Source organism: Jaculus jaculus, chromosome 7, assembly GCF_020740685.1.
Source record: "Jaculus jaculus isolate mJacJac1 chromosome 7, mJacJac1.mat.Y.cur, whole genome shotgun sequence".
Taxonomy (NCBI): Eukaryota; Metazoa; Chordata; class Mammalia; order Rodentia; family Dipodidae; genus Jaculus; species Jaculus jaculus.
Window position 1 is genome coordinate 43,664,889 of NC_059108.1, and position 12,437 is coordinate 43,677,325.

At 39.8% G+C, this 12,437-nt stretch overlaps 1 pseudogene; it reads left to right on the plus strand.

Moving 5' to 3' along the window:
* The first annotated feature begins 4,267 nt into the window (after nucleotides 1-4,267).
* Nucleotides 4,268-4,589, plus strand: LOC101609182 (annotated as a pseudogene).
* Nucleotides 4,590-12,437: the final 7,848 nt, after the last annotated feature.

The window sequence follows — 12,437 nt, forward strand, 5'->3', positions numbered from 1 at the left end:
ATTCACCCTGACCAAGTAGGCTTTATCCCAGAGATGCAGGGATGGTTCAACATACGCAAATCTATAAATGTAATACATTACATAAACGGGTTGAAGGACAAAAATCACATGATCATCTCATTAGATGCAGAGAAAGCATTTGACAAAATCCAACATCCCTTCATGATAAAAGTCCTACAGAGACTGGGAATAGAAGGAACATATCTCAATATAATAAAGGCTATTTATGACAAGCCTACAGCCAACATATTACTAAATGGGGAAAAACTGGAAGGTTTTCCACTAAAATCAGGAACAAGACAAGGGTGTCCACTGTCCCCACTTCTATTTAATATAGTTTTGGAAGTCTTGGCCATAGCAATAAGGCAAGAGACACACATAAAAGGGATACAAATTGGAAAGGAAGAAATCAAGTTATCATTATTTGCAGATGACATTATTCTATACATAAAGGACCCCAAAGACTCTACTAGCAAGCTGTTAGAGCTGATCAAAACCTACAGCAATGTAGCAGGATACAAAATAAATACACAGAAATCAGTAGCCTTCATATATGCTAACAACAAACACACAGAGGATGAAATCAGAGAATCACTCCCATTCACAATTGCATCAAAAAAAATAAAATAGGGCTGGAGAGATGGCTTAGCGGTTAAGCGCTTGCCTGTGAAGCCTAAGGACCCCGGTTGGAGGCTCGGTTCCCCAGGTCCCACGTTAGCCAGATGCACAAGGGGGCGCACGTGTCTGGAGTTCGTTTGCAGAGGCTGGAAGCCCTGGCGCGCCCATTCTCTCTCTCTCCCTCTATCTGTCTTTCTCTCTGTGTCTGTCGCTCTCAAATAAATAAATAAATTAATTAAAAAAAAAGTTGTGAGCTAGCAAGCCTAGCCTACACTATTTAAAAAATAAATAAATAAATAAATAAAAAATAAATAAAATACCTTGGAATAAACCTAACCAAGGAAGTAAAGAATCTATACAATGAGAACTTTAAAACACTCAAGCGAGAAATTGCAGAAGACACTAGAAAGTGGAGAAACATCCCTTGTTCCTGGATTGGAAGAATCAATATCATGAAAATGGCAATCTTACCTAAAGCAATCTACACATTTAATGCAATCCCTATCAAAATTCCAAAGGCTTTCTTCATGGAAATAAAAAAAAAACAATCCAAAACTTCATTTGGAATCACAAAAAACCTTGAATATCTAAAATAATACTGAGCAACAAAAAGAGGCTGGTGGTATCACCATACCTGATTTTACCCTATACTACAGAGCCATAGTAAAAAAAACAGCATGGTACTGGCACAAAAACAGACATGTAGATCAGTGGAACAGAATAGAGGACCCAGATGTAAGCCCAAGTAGCTATAGCCACCTGATATTCGATAAAAATGCCAAAAATACTCATTGGAGAAGAGACAGCCTCTTCAGCAAATGGTGTTTTGAAAACTGGATAAATATCTGCAGAAGGATGAAAATAGATTCTTCTCTCTCGCCATGCACAAGAATTAAGTCCAAATGGATTAAAGACCTTAACATCAGACCGGAAACTTTGAAACTGCTAGAGGAAGAAGTAGGGGAAAGCTTTCAACATATTGGTCTTGGCAAAGACTTTCTGAATACAACCCCAATTGCTCAGGCAATAAAACCACAGATTAACCACTGGGACCTAATGAAATTACAAAGATTTTGCACTGCAAAGGACACAGTGAAAAAAGCAAAGAGGCAACCTACAGAATGGGAAAAAATCTTCGCCAGCTATATATCTGATAGAGGATTAATATCTAGGATATACAAAGAACTCAAAAAGTTAAATAATAAGGAATCAAACAAGCCAATCAAAAAATGGGCTATGGAGCTAAATAGAGAGTTCTCAAAGGAAGAAATACGAATGGCATATAAGCATCTTAAAAAATGTTCTACGTCACTAGTCATCAGGGAAATGCAGATTAAAACTACATTGAGATTCCATCTCACTCCTGTCAGATTGGCCACCATCATGAAAACAAATGATCATAAATGTTGGCGGGGATGTGGAAAAAAAGGAACCCTTCTGCACTGCTGGTGGGAATGCAATCTGGTCCAGCCATTGTGGAAAACAGTGTGGAGGTTCCTAAAGCAGCTAGAGATTGATCTACCATATGACCCAGCTATAGCGCTCCTAGGCAATATCCAAAGGACTCATCTCATTTCCTTAGAAGTACATGCTCAACCATGTTTATTGCTGCTCAATTTATAATAGCTGGGAAATGGAACCAGCCTAGATGTCCCTCAACAGATGAGTGGATAATGAAGATGTGGTACATTTATACAATGGAGTTCTACTCAGCGGTAAAGAAAAATGAAGTTATGAAATTTGCAGAAAAATGGATGGACCTGGGAAGTATTATACTAAGTGAGGTAACCCAGGCCCAGAAAGCCAAGCGCCACATGTTCTCTCTCATATGTGGATCCTAGCTACAGATGACTGGGCTTCTGCGTGAGAATGAAAATACTTAGTAGCAGAGGCCAGTAAGTTGAAAAGGAGACATAAAGGGTGGAGAAAGGAAGGGAGGAGGATACTTAATAGGTTGATATTGTATATATGTAATTACAATGATTGTAATGGGGAGGTAATATGATGGAGAATGGAATTTCAAACGGGAAAGTGTGGGGGTGGGGAGGGAGGGAATTACCATGGGATATATTTTATAATCATGGAAAATGTTAATAAAAATTAAAAAAATAAAAATTAAAAAAAAAAATAAAATAAAAATAAATAAATAAATAATATATATTTTTAAGCAAAAAAAATAAAAATAAAAAGTACTATTCACTGGCCTGGAGAGATGGCTTAGCAGTATGGAACTTGCCTGCAAAGCTTAAGGACCCCTGTTCAACTCTCCAGATCCCATGTGGTCCAGAGGCACAAAGGTGAGGCAAGTGCAAGGTTGCACATGCCCACTAGGTGGTGCAAACATCTGGAATTGGATTGCAGTGGCTGAAGCCCTGATGTACCAACTAACTCTCTCCCTCAGTTTCTCTCTCTCTTTAAAAATAAAAAGTAAGTAAAGGTAACATTCACCTTGATCAGGTAGGCTTCATTCTAGGGAGGCAGGGATGGTTCAATATATAGCAATCAATAAGCATAATATATCACATAAATCGACTTAGGGGTAGATAATCACATTATCTTCTCAAAAGAAGCAGGAAAGGCCTTCAGCAAAACAGGACATGCCTTCATGAAATCATGTAATAGTTGGTGAAATAGAAAAAAAAAAAAGTTTGACAAAATACCAAGTGAAATTTCTAGTGTAAGGAGAAATTACTACAAAGCTATATGACATCAGAAGCCACTGTCTTCTGTAGCCTACACCAGTTGTATCTGGCTTTATGTGGGCACTGAGGAGCACTGAACTCAGGTAGGCAGGCTTACAAGCAAGTGCTTTAAAATGCCAAACCATCTCCACAGCTTCTAAGATCATGTTTTAAAAACTTGAATGCAAATGCTCTGAAGAGGTTCCATGTCCAACAATATAGGGATATGCATAACTAAAACCAGATACAAAACAAAATTTCATAAATTTATATGGAAATCCATATTTCACTACAAAGTATACTGACTTAAAGAGTTCTGAATGGATATTAAGTTCAAGCAGTGCTTTAAGAGGTGTTTATTGCATTGATATCACACTGGATTATAATATCCCAGTGAAAATCAGAGGGCCTTTCTGATATCATTAATCTCCTCTACCCATGATTTAAATAAAAGCCTAGCCCATTAACAGGACAGAAATGCTTCTGACTGAACAGCTCTGGGAAGGATGAATGCCTTCATGGGTATTAGTTATCAGAATAAGGTTATTTTGTAGATTTTGCAATGGTTGGATTTCTTTTTTCCTTTATTGTTTCTAAACGGTAAGAGGAAACTGGGTATTTGTGAGAAAAATTATCATAAAAGTGAATATAGTTGGGAACATGGACTGCAATTCAATATCTCTAAATATGAGGTATGATTATTCCGAACTGAGAATCAAGCAAAAAAGTTTGTGTTACTGGTCATAGTGAGTAGGTGTGGATGCTTTCATATGTGCAAGAACACAGGTGTTCATAAAACTTTTGCTAATGGTGTTGATCAAAAGTTAAACTAGGCACAGAAGGGCAGAGCCAGTGCCACTGCACCTACACAGTTACAGAGGGACAGAGAAGCATGTCCTTGGACTAGAGAGCTGGACAAAATCAGTAGTGCTCTTTGGTTCTGCTACAGGAGAATGAATCAAACAAAGATGGGTGATATTGAGAAAGGCTCTTAAGAAGATCATTGTTGAGAAGTGTTATTAGTGCTACACTATGGAAAAGGGAGGCAAGCACAATACTGGGCCAAATCTCCATGGTCTGTTTGGGTGAAGGATTGGTCAGGCTGCTGGATTCTCTTACACAGATTCCAACAAGAACAAAGGCATCACCTAGGGAGAAGACACACTGATGGAGCATTTGGAGAATCCCAGAAAGTACAACCCTGGAACAAAAATGATCTTCGCTGGCATCAAGAAGAAAAGAGAAAGGTCAGACCTGTGAGTTTATCTTTAAAAAGCTACTAATGAGTAATTACCACTGTCTTATTTATTACAAAACATAAATGTCTAGTGGCTTTTAATGTGTACCATAGTTTTATTAATTTCTTACACCACTATTCAGATCATGAATGACTAACAGAATGTTTTTGTTGGACAGTCCTTATTTAAGTAAAATGGGTTTGCAGTAAAGTGAAGATTATCTTTTTTAAAAATAGTATTCTGGTTCAGTCTATACTCTCACTGATTTCCCTCTTTAAAAATATGATTGGACTTAATTAGCATTGTTCAACTTTTCACAAAGACAGGGAATACCATCTCAAAACCCATTGAAGATTTGTTTTGTTTTGTTTTTTAATTTTTTTTTGGTTCATTTTTATTTATTTGAGAGTGACAGAGAGAAAGAGGCAGATAGATAGAGAGAGAGAGAATGGATGCACCAGGGCCTCCAGCTGCTGCAAACAAACTCCAGACGCGTGCACCCCTTGTGCATCTGGCTGACGTGGGTCCTGGAGTATCGAGCCTTGAACTGGGGTCCTTAGGCTTCACAGGCAAATGCTTAGCCACTAAGTTGTCTCTCCAGCCCAAGATTTGTTTTATAGTTATATTTCTATATCTAAGTACATGAATATGTTTAAACACTGGCAAAAATTCTGTTCACTGTTTCTAACCAAGCAGGATTTTCTGTGTTTCAGCTGGACTTTATTAGTCCATTACACATAAGGGTTTAATATAAAGCAGCAGTTGTCTTGACTATGCCAAATTAGGATTCCTTGTATTTAAAGATGCTGTCTTTTACTTATTAAAGGCATTTTAGTGTTAATTGTGTACAATATAAAATAGAGAATATTTGACACTTTAAAATAAGTTAAAATAGGAAGCATTAGAAAAGCTATAATTACTAATTCTATTGGTGGTACCAAGTGAAGAGTTCCCCTAAGAGTTTTGAGACAGGATGCTAATTGGAAAAAAGAAAAAACAAACAAACAAAAAAAAAAACAGCAAAACAATAGCCAGGCATGGTAGTCACACTAGTTACTCCATCAATGGGGAGATTGAGACAGGAGGCCTGAACTGAAGGCCAACTTGAGCTACATAGTGAATTACAGGGCTGAAATGTGAAGTATGAGAACTGTTTTCAAACACACATGTACACACACATACACACACATACACACACATACACCCATACATTAAGAAACAATAGCAAAATAAGCTGGGTTTTCCAAGTCTCATTGCTTACCCAGAAAGAACCTCACCCCAGAGAGGTATAGATGCTCTGTGAGCTTACCATATTTTAGTGTTCGTTTCATGTCTTTGCATAATAACAATATATTTCTGTGATATCTAGTTCCTAGATACTTGACTAAGTTGTTTCAGCTTTATCCAACTCACCAAATACATAACAGTGCAGCAATGTTTGATTTGTGACAATCATCTAATCATATACAGTTACTTAAGGCAACATCAAGGACAGTATAAAATCACAGCAATGACATGTATACTTGAGGCAACACTGAGCTCTATTAGTCTCTTACATCCATTTTCCTTTAAGAGATACCTTTTGGTTTTGTCATCCCTCCTTCAGACAAGGCTTATGACTAATCAAAGAAGTGGTACTTGCAAGCTTCCCTTTGTCTAGTTTTCTTTCTTTTTTTCTTTCTTTTGTTAAGAAGCCTTTTGTTTAGATTGACTATAATACAACTATTAAGTTTGTCCCTATGTTTATTTTTATCCCAATACAATGTTTTATCATTTATATTTATGTTTGTGGTATCATAAGAGAATGGGGGCTAAGTATCTCTCCAGCATTTACCATACCATCTGGAATACTGTATGACTTCAGTGCATATTCAATACCTTTGAGACTTATCTTTTTGAAAATCAAACTCCCATTGTCATGTTACCATATGATGATGCATCAATTAGTTAACTGTTTAGAGAAGAATTAGATTGCCAAGGTCTGAATTCACATGCTCTTTAGAGTATACCTTAAGAAAGTTTTGTTACTTCTCTAAGCCTTATTGTTCTTATTCATAGAGAATGACTGGTAGTGCTTACTTCATATGCTTGCGTATGAAGAGCTTTGCAAAATATATGGCCCAGAAAAATATTCCTCAATATGTTTAGCTACTAATATCATTTAAAATGCATTACTAGTCAAATTATGTATTTCATTTGTTACGTGCTTCTTTTCCCATATTTAGTTTAATTTCCAATGAGTAACATTAACTTCAAATTTTCTGGTTACCTTTCACTCCCTCCCCTACATCTTCAAGTACAAAGTACTACTTACAGAAAACAAATTATAAATCAACTAACTGGTTTGGAAATATTAATCAAAATGATTTGGTTATAAATCAACAAAAGCCATCTGAAATAAAGACAGGTCAGTATTAAGTGGTAAAATGCTGAGATGTAATTCATCTTAACAAATACCTATTAAGAACCCACATAGATCCTCACCAGTATGCTAGAAAAAGAAGGAAATAATTACATTTATTGATTGCCTACTCTGAGCTCTCTCGTACTGGACCCGCCATACATCATCTTATTTAAGTTATACAATTATGCTGTGGAGTAGGTGTTCCTATTTATCTGACAGTCCCAAGTTAGTGCACACTTTTTCCTCCAAATTTTATTGCTAGGCTGTATGGGAAAGGCTTAATGAATGAAGAGAAGGTTTTTAAAAGAAACTGGGCAATATGCATAGCATGACAAGTAGTTTAGAACTGTAAAATGAAAGAGCAATATGTACTGAGTTTTGTTGTGGTTGCAGGATTTGTAACTTCAAAATCACTTTGTTCTCCAGTTCTCCACAGAGTATTCCTGTCACATACTACAGATCCAGATACAGACTTCAAATAATTAATTTACAGAGGTAGAATTATCTGAGACCCAAAGATGTTAAGTAGTGGTCACTCCACTACCTGATTAATCATAGTTTTTGAGAAATTAGTTGATGTAGTCAAGGAGTTTTAACTTTTTTAAATTGCATGAGTGTGTGTGTGTGTGTGTGTGTGTGTGTGTGTGTGTGTGTAAGCACATGTGTGTATAGATACACTCGTTCTGTGCATGCATGTGAGGAGGTCAGAGGGGGAATGTAACTATCCTCCTTTATTGCTAATTTGTGTTGTTCCCCTCAGATGTAGACTTTCACTGAACTGGGAGCTGCCATTTCTAATGAAATTGGCACCAGTGAGCCTCCATGATTCTCTTGTCTCATCTCCCTATAGGGATTATAGGTACATATGGCAATGCCCAGCTGTTTACATTGGTACTGGGAATCAAACTAAGTCCAATAATTCTAATTCCATTCTAACTAAGGCATATTAAGCAGAAAGTAATCACACTATTCAAAGTTCTTTAGATGAGACAAACATAAAAAACATAGTGAATATTTTGGTGTGGTGGGGCATGCCTTTAATCCCAGTACTCAGGAGGCAGAGGTAGGAGAATTGCTGTGAGTTCAAGGCCTGGGACTTCATAGTGAATTCCAGATCAGCCTGGGCCAGAGTGAGACCCTACCTCGAAAAACTAAAAAAAAAAAAAAAAAATTGAACATTTCTTATTTGAATAATAGAATGAACTTGAAAAAAATTGTTAATGAATCCTTTAAACTATTATATCATGATAAGTGTTAATATACCAATTAAATGGGGGCTTTACATACATGTCCTGTGCAGAACATGAGATGGCTGGACTAGGAAGGGACTAATTAGAGGTGCCTTGTTCCACTGATATAGTCCTCAGAAGGCTCAGGATGTTGACCTGCCTGATGAGGCTATTTGGTACTGAAAAAACAAGCTTATATATTGAGTATAGTGGGAACTCAATTCTTCAGTGGTTTTCAAGGCAGTTATGGAAAGGGAAAAGGATGAAATAAATTTTGTGAAACTGGATTATGTTAGAGGTATAAATATGAATTCTTAGTGCATACACCCACACACACAAATGTACCAAGAATATCTTCTGTTTGTCTTTGATACCATATTATTTATGTGTTCTTTAATATGTAACTTGATATCTAAAAATAGAGAGTGTGTCTACTGAAATTATTTAGAAAGAGTTCCATGATGGAAATGCTTGGCATATCTGGCACTCAAATTGTAGGGAGCCAATGCAGACGCCATTACAAGATGATGCTGGCTTCTCGCCAGTCTTGAGGTAAATACTTCCTCAGTTAGGCAGCAACCTCCCTTGAGGTTGTGCATGCACTTGATGCACCTTGTCCTGAGCCTATCCCGGCTCCTGTGGGTGGGTGAGCCTATGGCAGCCAATCAGCAGGCGTCCCATAGTATTCTGCCCTATAAAAGCAGCTACACTCCTGCGCCCCTCGCCCCTCGCCATCAACTTTCCTGTTAACCAAGAGGCTCTCCAATAAAGTGTGATCGAGAAGGATCTTCGTCTGGTGGTCGTGCTTCTCCTGCGGGTCAGGGGGCTCGCCCCAAAGTGGTGCCAAAACCCGGGAACGCTGGGTGTTTTGTGGTCACCAGGCGAGGGGCCGAAGAGGATCCAGAACTTGACACACGGAGAAGAAGACGTCGGAGAGGAAGACGTCGGTAAGTCATCCCCAGTCATAATGTTTTTTCACTTAGATCCCTACCTGATCCTTGTTATTTTCATTCCTGTGTGGTTTATTGTCCTTGTCGTTTGCTGTGAGCGCAACATGGGCAACTCAGAGGACAGAATTGGTAAGAGTACACTGCCGTTTTGGCGGCTGATTCACTCTTGCTTAAGTAAAGAAAACCACATGGAACTTATTAGAAGGGGACGGGAAGTTCTCGCAAGGCATCAGGATAGCCTTTCTGAGTCAGATTCAAATGGGGAGTCAAAAACTAGGCCTAGAAAAAGAAAAAAAATAAAAAAGAAGGGATTAAACAAAGAAAAAAGTTTACAAGATGAGCTCAGAGAAACAGGTAAAATCTATAATTGCCCCTCCCCCCCCCCGAGGGGGAAAAAGGAGCCTTTAACAGGCTCTATCCTCCCATTGAGGAGCTTACACATGCTAATGTACTTGACACAGATAAGGAGGCTAGCTCCGATTCTGCAGAGGAGGAAGAAGAAGAATTATTTAAAGGGGAAGAGGAAAGACTAAAGGAGGCCACCGCCTGTTATAAAAGAGAACAGACAAAGGGGCCTAAAGGCCAAGGGTGTAGTCCTTTATAGTCCCTAGAGCCTTCTGCACCCCCACCCTATAACTCCCCTGGGGACACATGCCGCTTCATTAAAACCTCCCCTGGGGACACATGCTGCTTCATTAAAACAAAAACCTGGTCCGGGCTGGCCTCCGCTAGGAGGGGCTTCTATTATGGCTTCAAGAAAAAAAAAAAAAAAAAAAGGAAAAAAACTCCTTGGGAGCCGCACTCTCCAATATTTTCCGCAGCTGGTAGCTCGACAGGCTTTTTTTGGGCTTAAATATTGTTTAATACACTTTGCAAAGCTGCCTGACAAACTCATCATCCCCTATACTAAGGAACAGGTAGAAGTTTTGTCTGGCACTGTGGATGATTGGAGCATTCTCATGTGTGCTTTCCCAAATGTCATAGATAATCATTATCCAAAGAGCCCTATTTTGTCCTTTGTTGAAAATAATCTGATTTACTTTCCTAAAATCACTGTTCAGGAGCCTATTACATCAGCCCCTGCCATCTTTACTGATGGTTCAAAGTCTGGTCGTGGGTCCTACTTGGTACAGGGATCGGAGCCTATAGTAAGAATGTTTAGACCTGATTCCCCTCAAATTGTTAAATGCCTAATTGTTTTGGAGGTCTTTCAAACATTCTCTACTTCTTTTAACTTCTGCCTGGCCCCTTATCACAGGCTAATGACCTCGTGGACCGGGCCACTAGGCTCGCCATGATTTCTCTGGAAGATACAAAAGCTTCAGCTACTGAATTCCATAGATTATATCATGTTCCTACAAACACCTTGAGAAAAAAATTTTCTATTTCCAGAAATGAAGCACGAGACATTATAAAATCTTGTCAGTCTTGTGTCACCTTTTTACCCTCCCCACATGTGGGCGTTAACCCTCGAGGTCTGCGTCCTGGAGACCGTTGGCAAATGGATGTGACACATCTTCCAGAGTTTGGAAGATTAAAATACCTACACGTCTCAGTGGACACGTGCTCAGGTATTATTTTTGCCTCACCATTGGCAGGTGAGAAGGTCTCTCATGTAAAAACTCACTGCCTAGAGGCCTGGGCTGCTTGGGGAAAGCCACACCGCCTAAAAACTGATAATGGCCCAGCGTACTCATCTGGTGGCTTTCGAGCCTTCTGTGCCCAAATGCAGGTTACACATACCACTGGCCTTCCTTACAACCCACAAGGTCAAGGTATAGTAGAAAGAGCCAATAAAAGTCTAAAAGCTCTTTTATTTAAACAAAAAGGGGGTATAGCGGAAAATGCAACTCCCAAGGAAAGAGTGTCTTTAGCCCTTTTTACCCTTAATTTTTTAATCTTGGATAATAATAATAAATCTGCAGCTGACAGGCACAGTCAACATGTGATTCAATCATCTAGTGAGATGGTGTTGTGGAAGGATGTCTTAGATAATAAATGGAAAGGACCGGATCTTGTTGTGATAAGATCCAGGGGAGCTGTTTGTGTTTTTCCACAGGAACAGGATTCCCCTCATTGGGTTCCAGCCCGGCTGGTGAGGACAATCAAACGATCTCCGGAGGAGGGTCCAGGAGACAGTGATATTCATCAGGGCGGAGATGATGAAGGTCTTGTGGATAATCTTCCTCCTGTGCCTGGAATCCATAAATCAAGTGGAAGAGGAAGGGACACAAGATGAAGGGGCGTCTTGGAAGTGCCTCAATACTTCTGGGGGTGTTAATGACATTGGACATGGCTGTGGGAGGAATACTTCCTTTGCCCCTGCGCTGGTGTGTGTTCATCCACCGTTTCTGTTCGTTCTTAGTAACTTCTCTTTTAGTAATTGCACCAATGCTTCCTGCTATCTGTCATTTTAAGGAAGGGGTAGGAATGGGAATGTTCCTAGTGTGCTGCCTGGGAGGATGCGTACTTTGCCTCTGGTTGATTTGCTGCCTGCGAACCCAAACCAAGTGGGACAAGGTGGTCATTTCTCAAGCGCTTGCTGCCTTGAAAAGTGGTTCCTCCCCCCAAATTTGGCTGTCAGCTTTAAAAGGCATATAGCTCCCCTGGCCCTTGCACCCTCAGGGTCTCAGAGTACCCATTGCACGAGGATGGGCAGGGATCTGGTAGCTTTCGTTTGACCGCCGCCTTTGCACTCTCAGGGGATCTGTCCCATTGCACTGAGGAAGGGGAGGTTGAACTTCTTCCCTTGATCGGTCAACACATCATGAGGTGCGGACCTGATCGGAAAGGTGACTATTTTTCTGAGCTATGCCATAAGTTAATAAAAAAGGGGGAACTGTAGGGAGCCAATGCAGACGCCATTACAAGATGATGCTGGCTTCTCGCCAGTCTTGAGGTAAATACTTCCTCAGTTAGGCAGCAACCTCCCTTGAGGTTGTGCGTGCACTTGATGCACCTTGTCCTGAGCCTATCCCGTGGCTCCTGTGGGTGGGTGAGCCTATGGCAGCCAATCAGCAGGCGTCCCATAGTATTCTGCCCTGTAAAAGCAGCTACACTCCTGCGCCCCTCGCCCCTCGCCATCAACTTTCCTGTTAACCAAGAGGCTCTCCAATAAAGTGTGATCGAGAAGGATCTTCGTCTGGTGGTCGTGCTTCTCCTGCGGGTCAGGGGGCTCGCCCCACAAATCACTTTCTAAGTTTCTGGGTTTTACTTTCTAGGTTCAAGGTATCTAAGTTCACTTTGTTAATTTAAGGGAATTGGGGATCTTTTATATAAATAACTGATTTTAGGCCTATTTACCATCTGGAAATAAC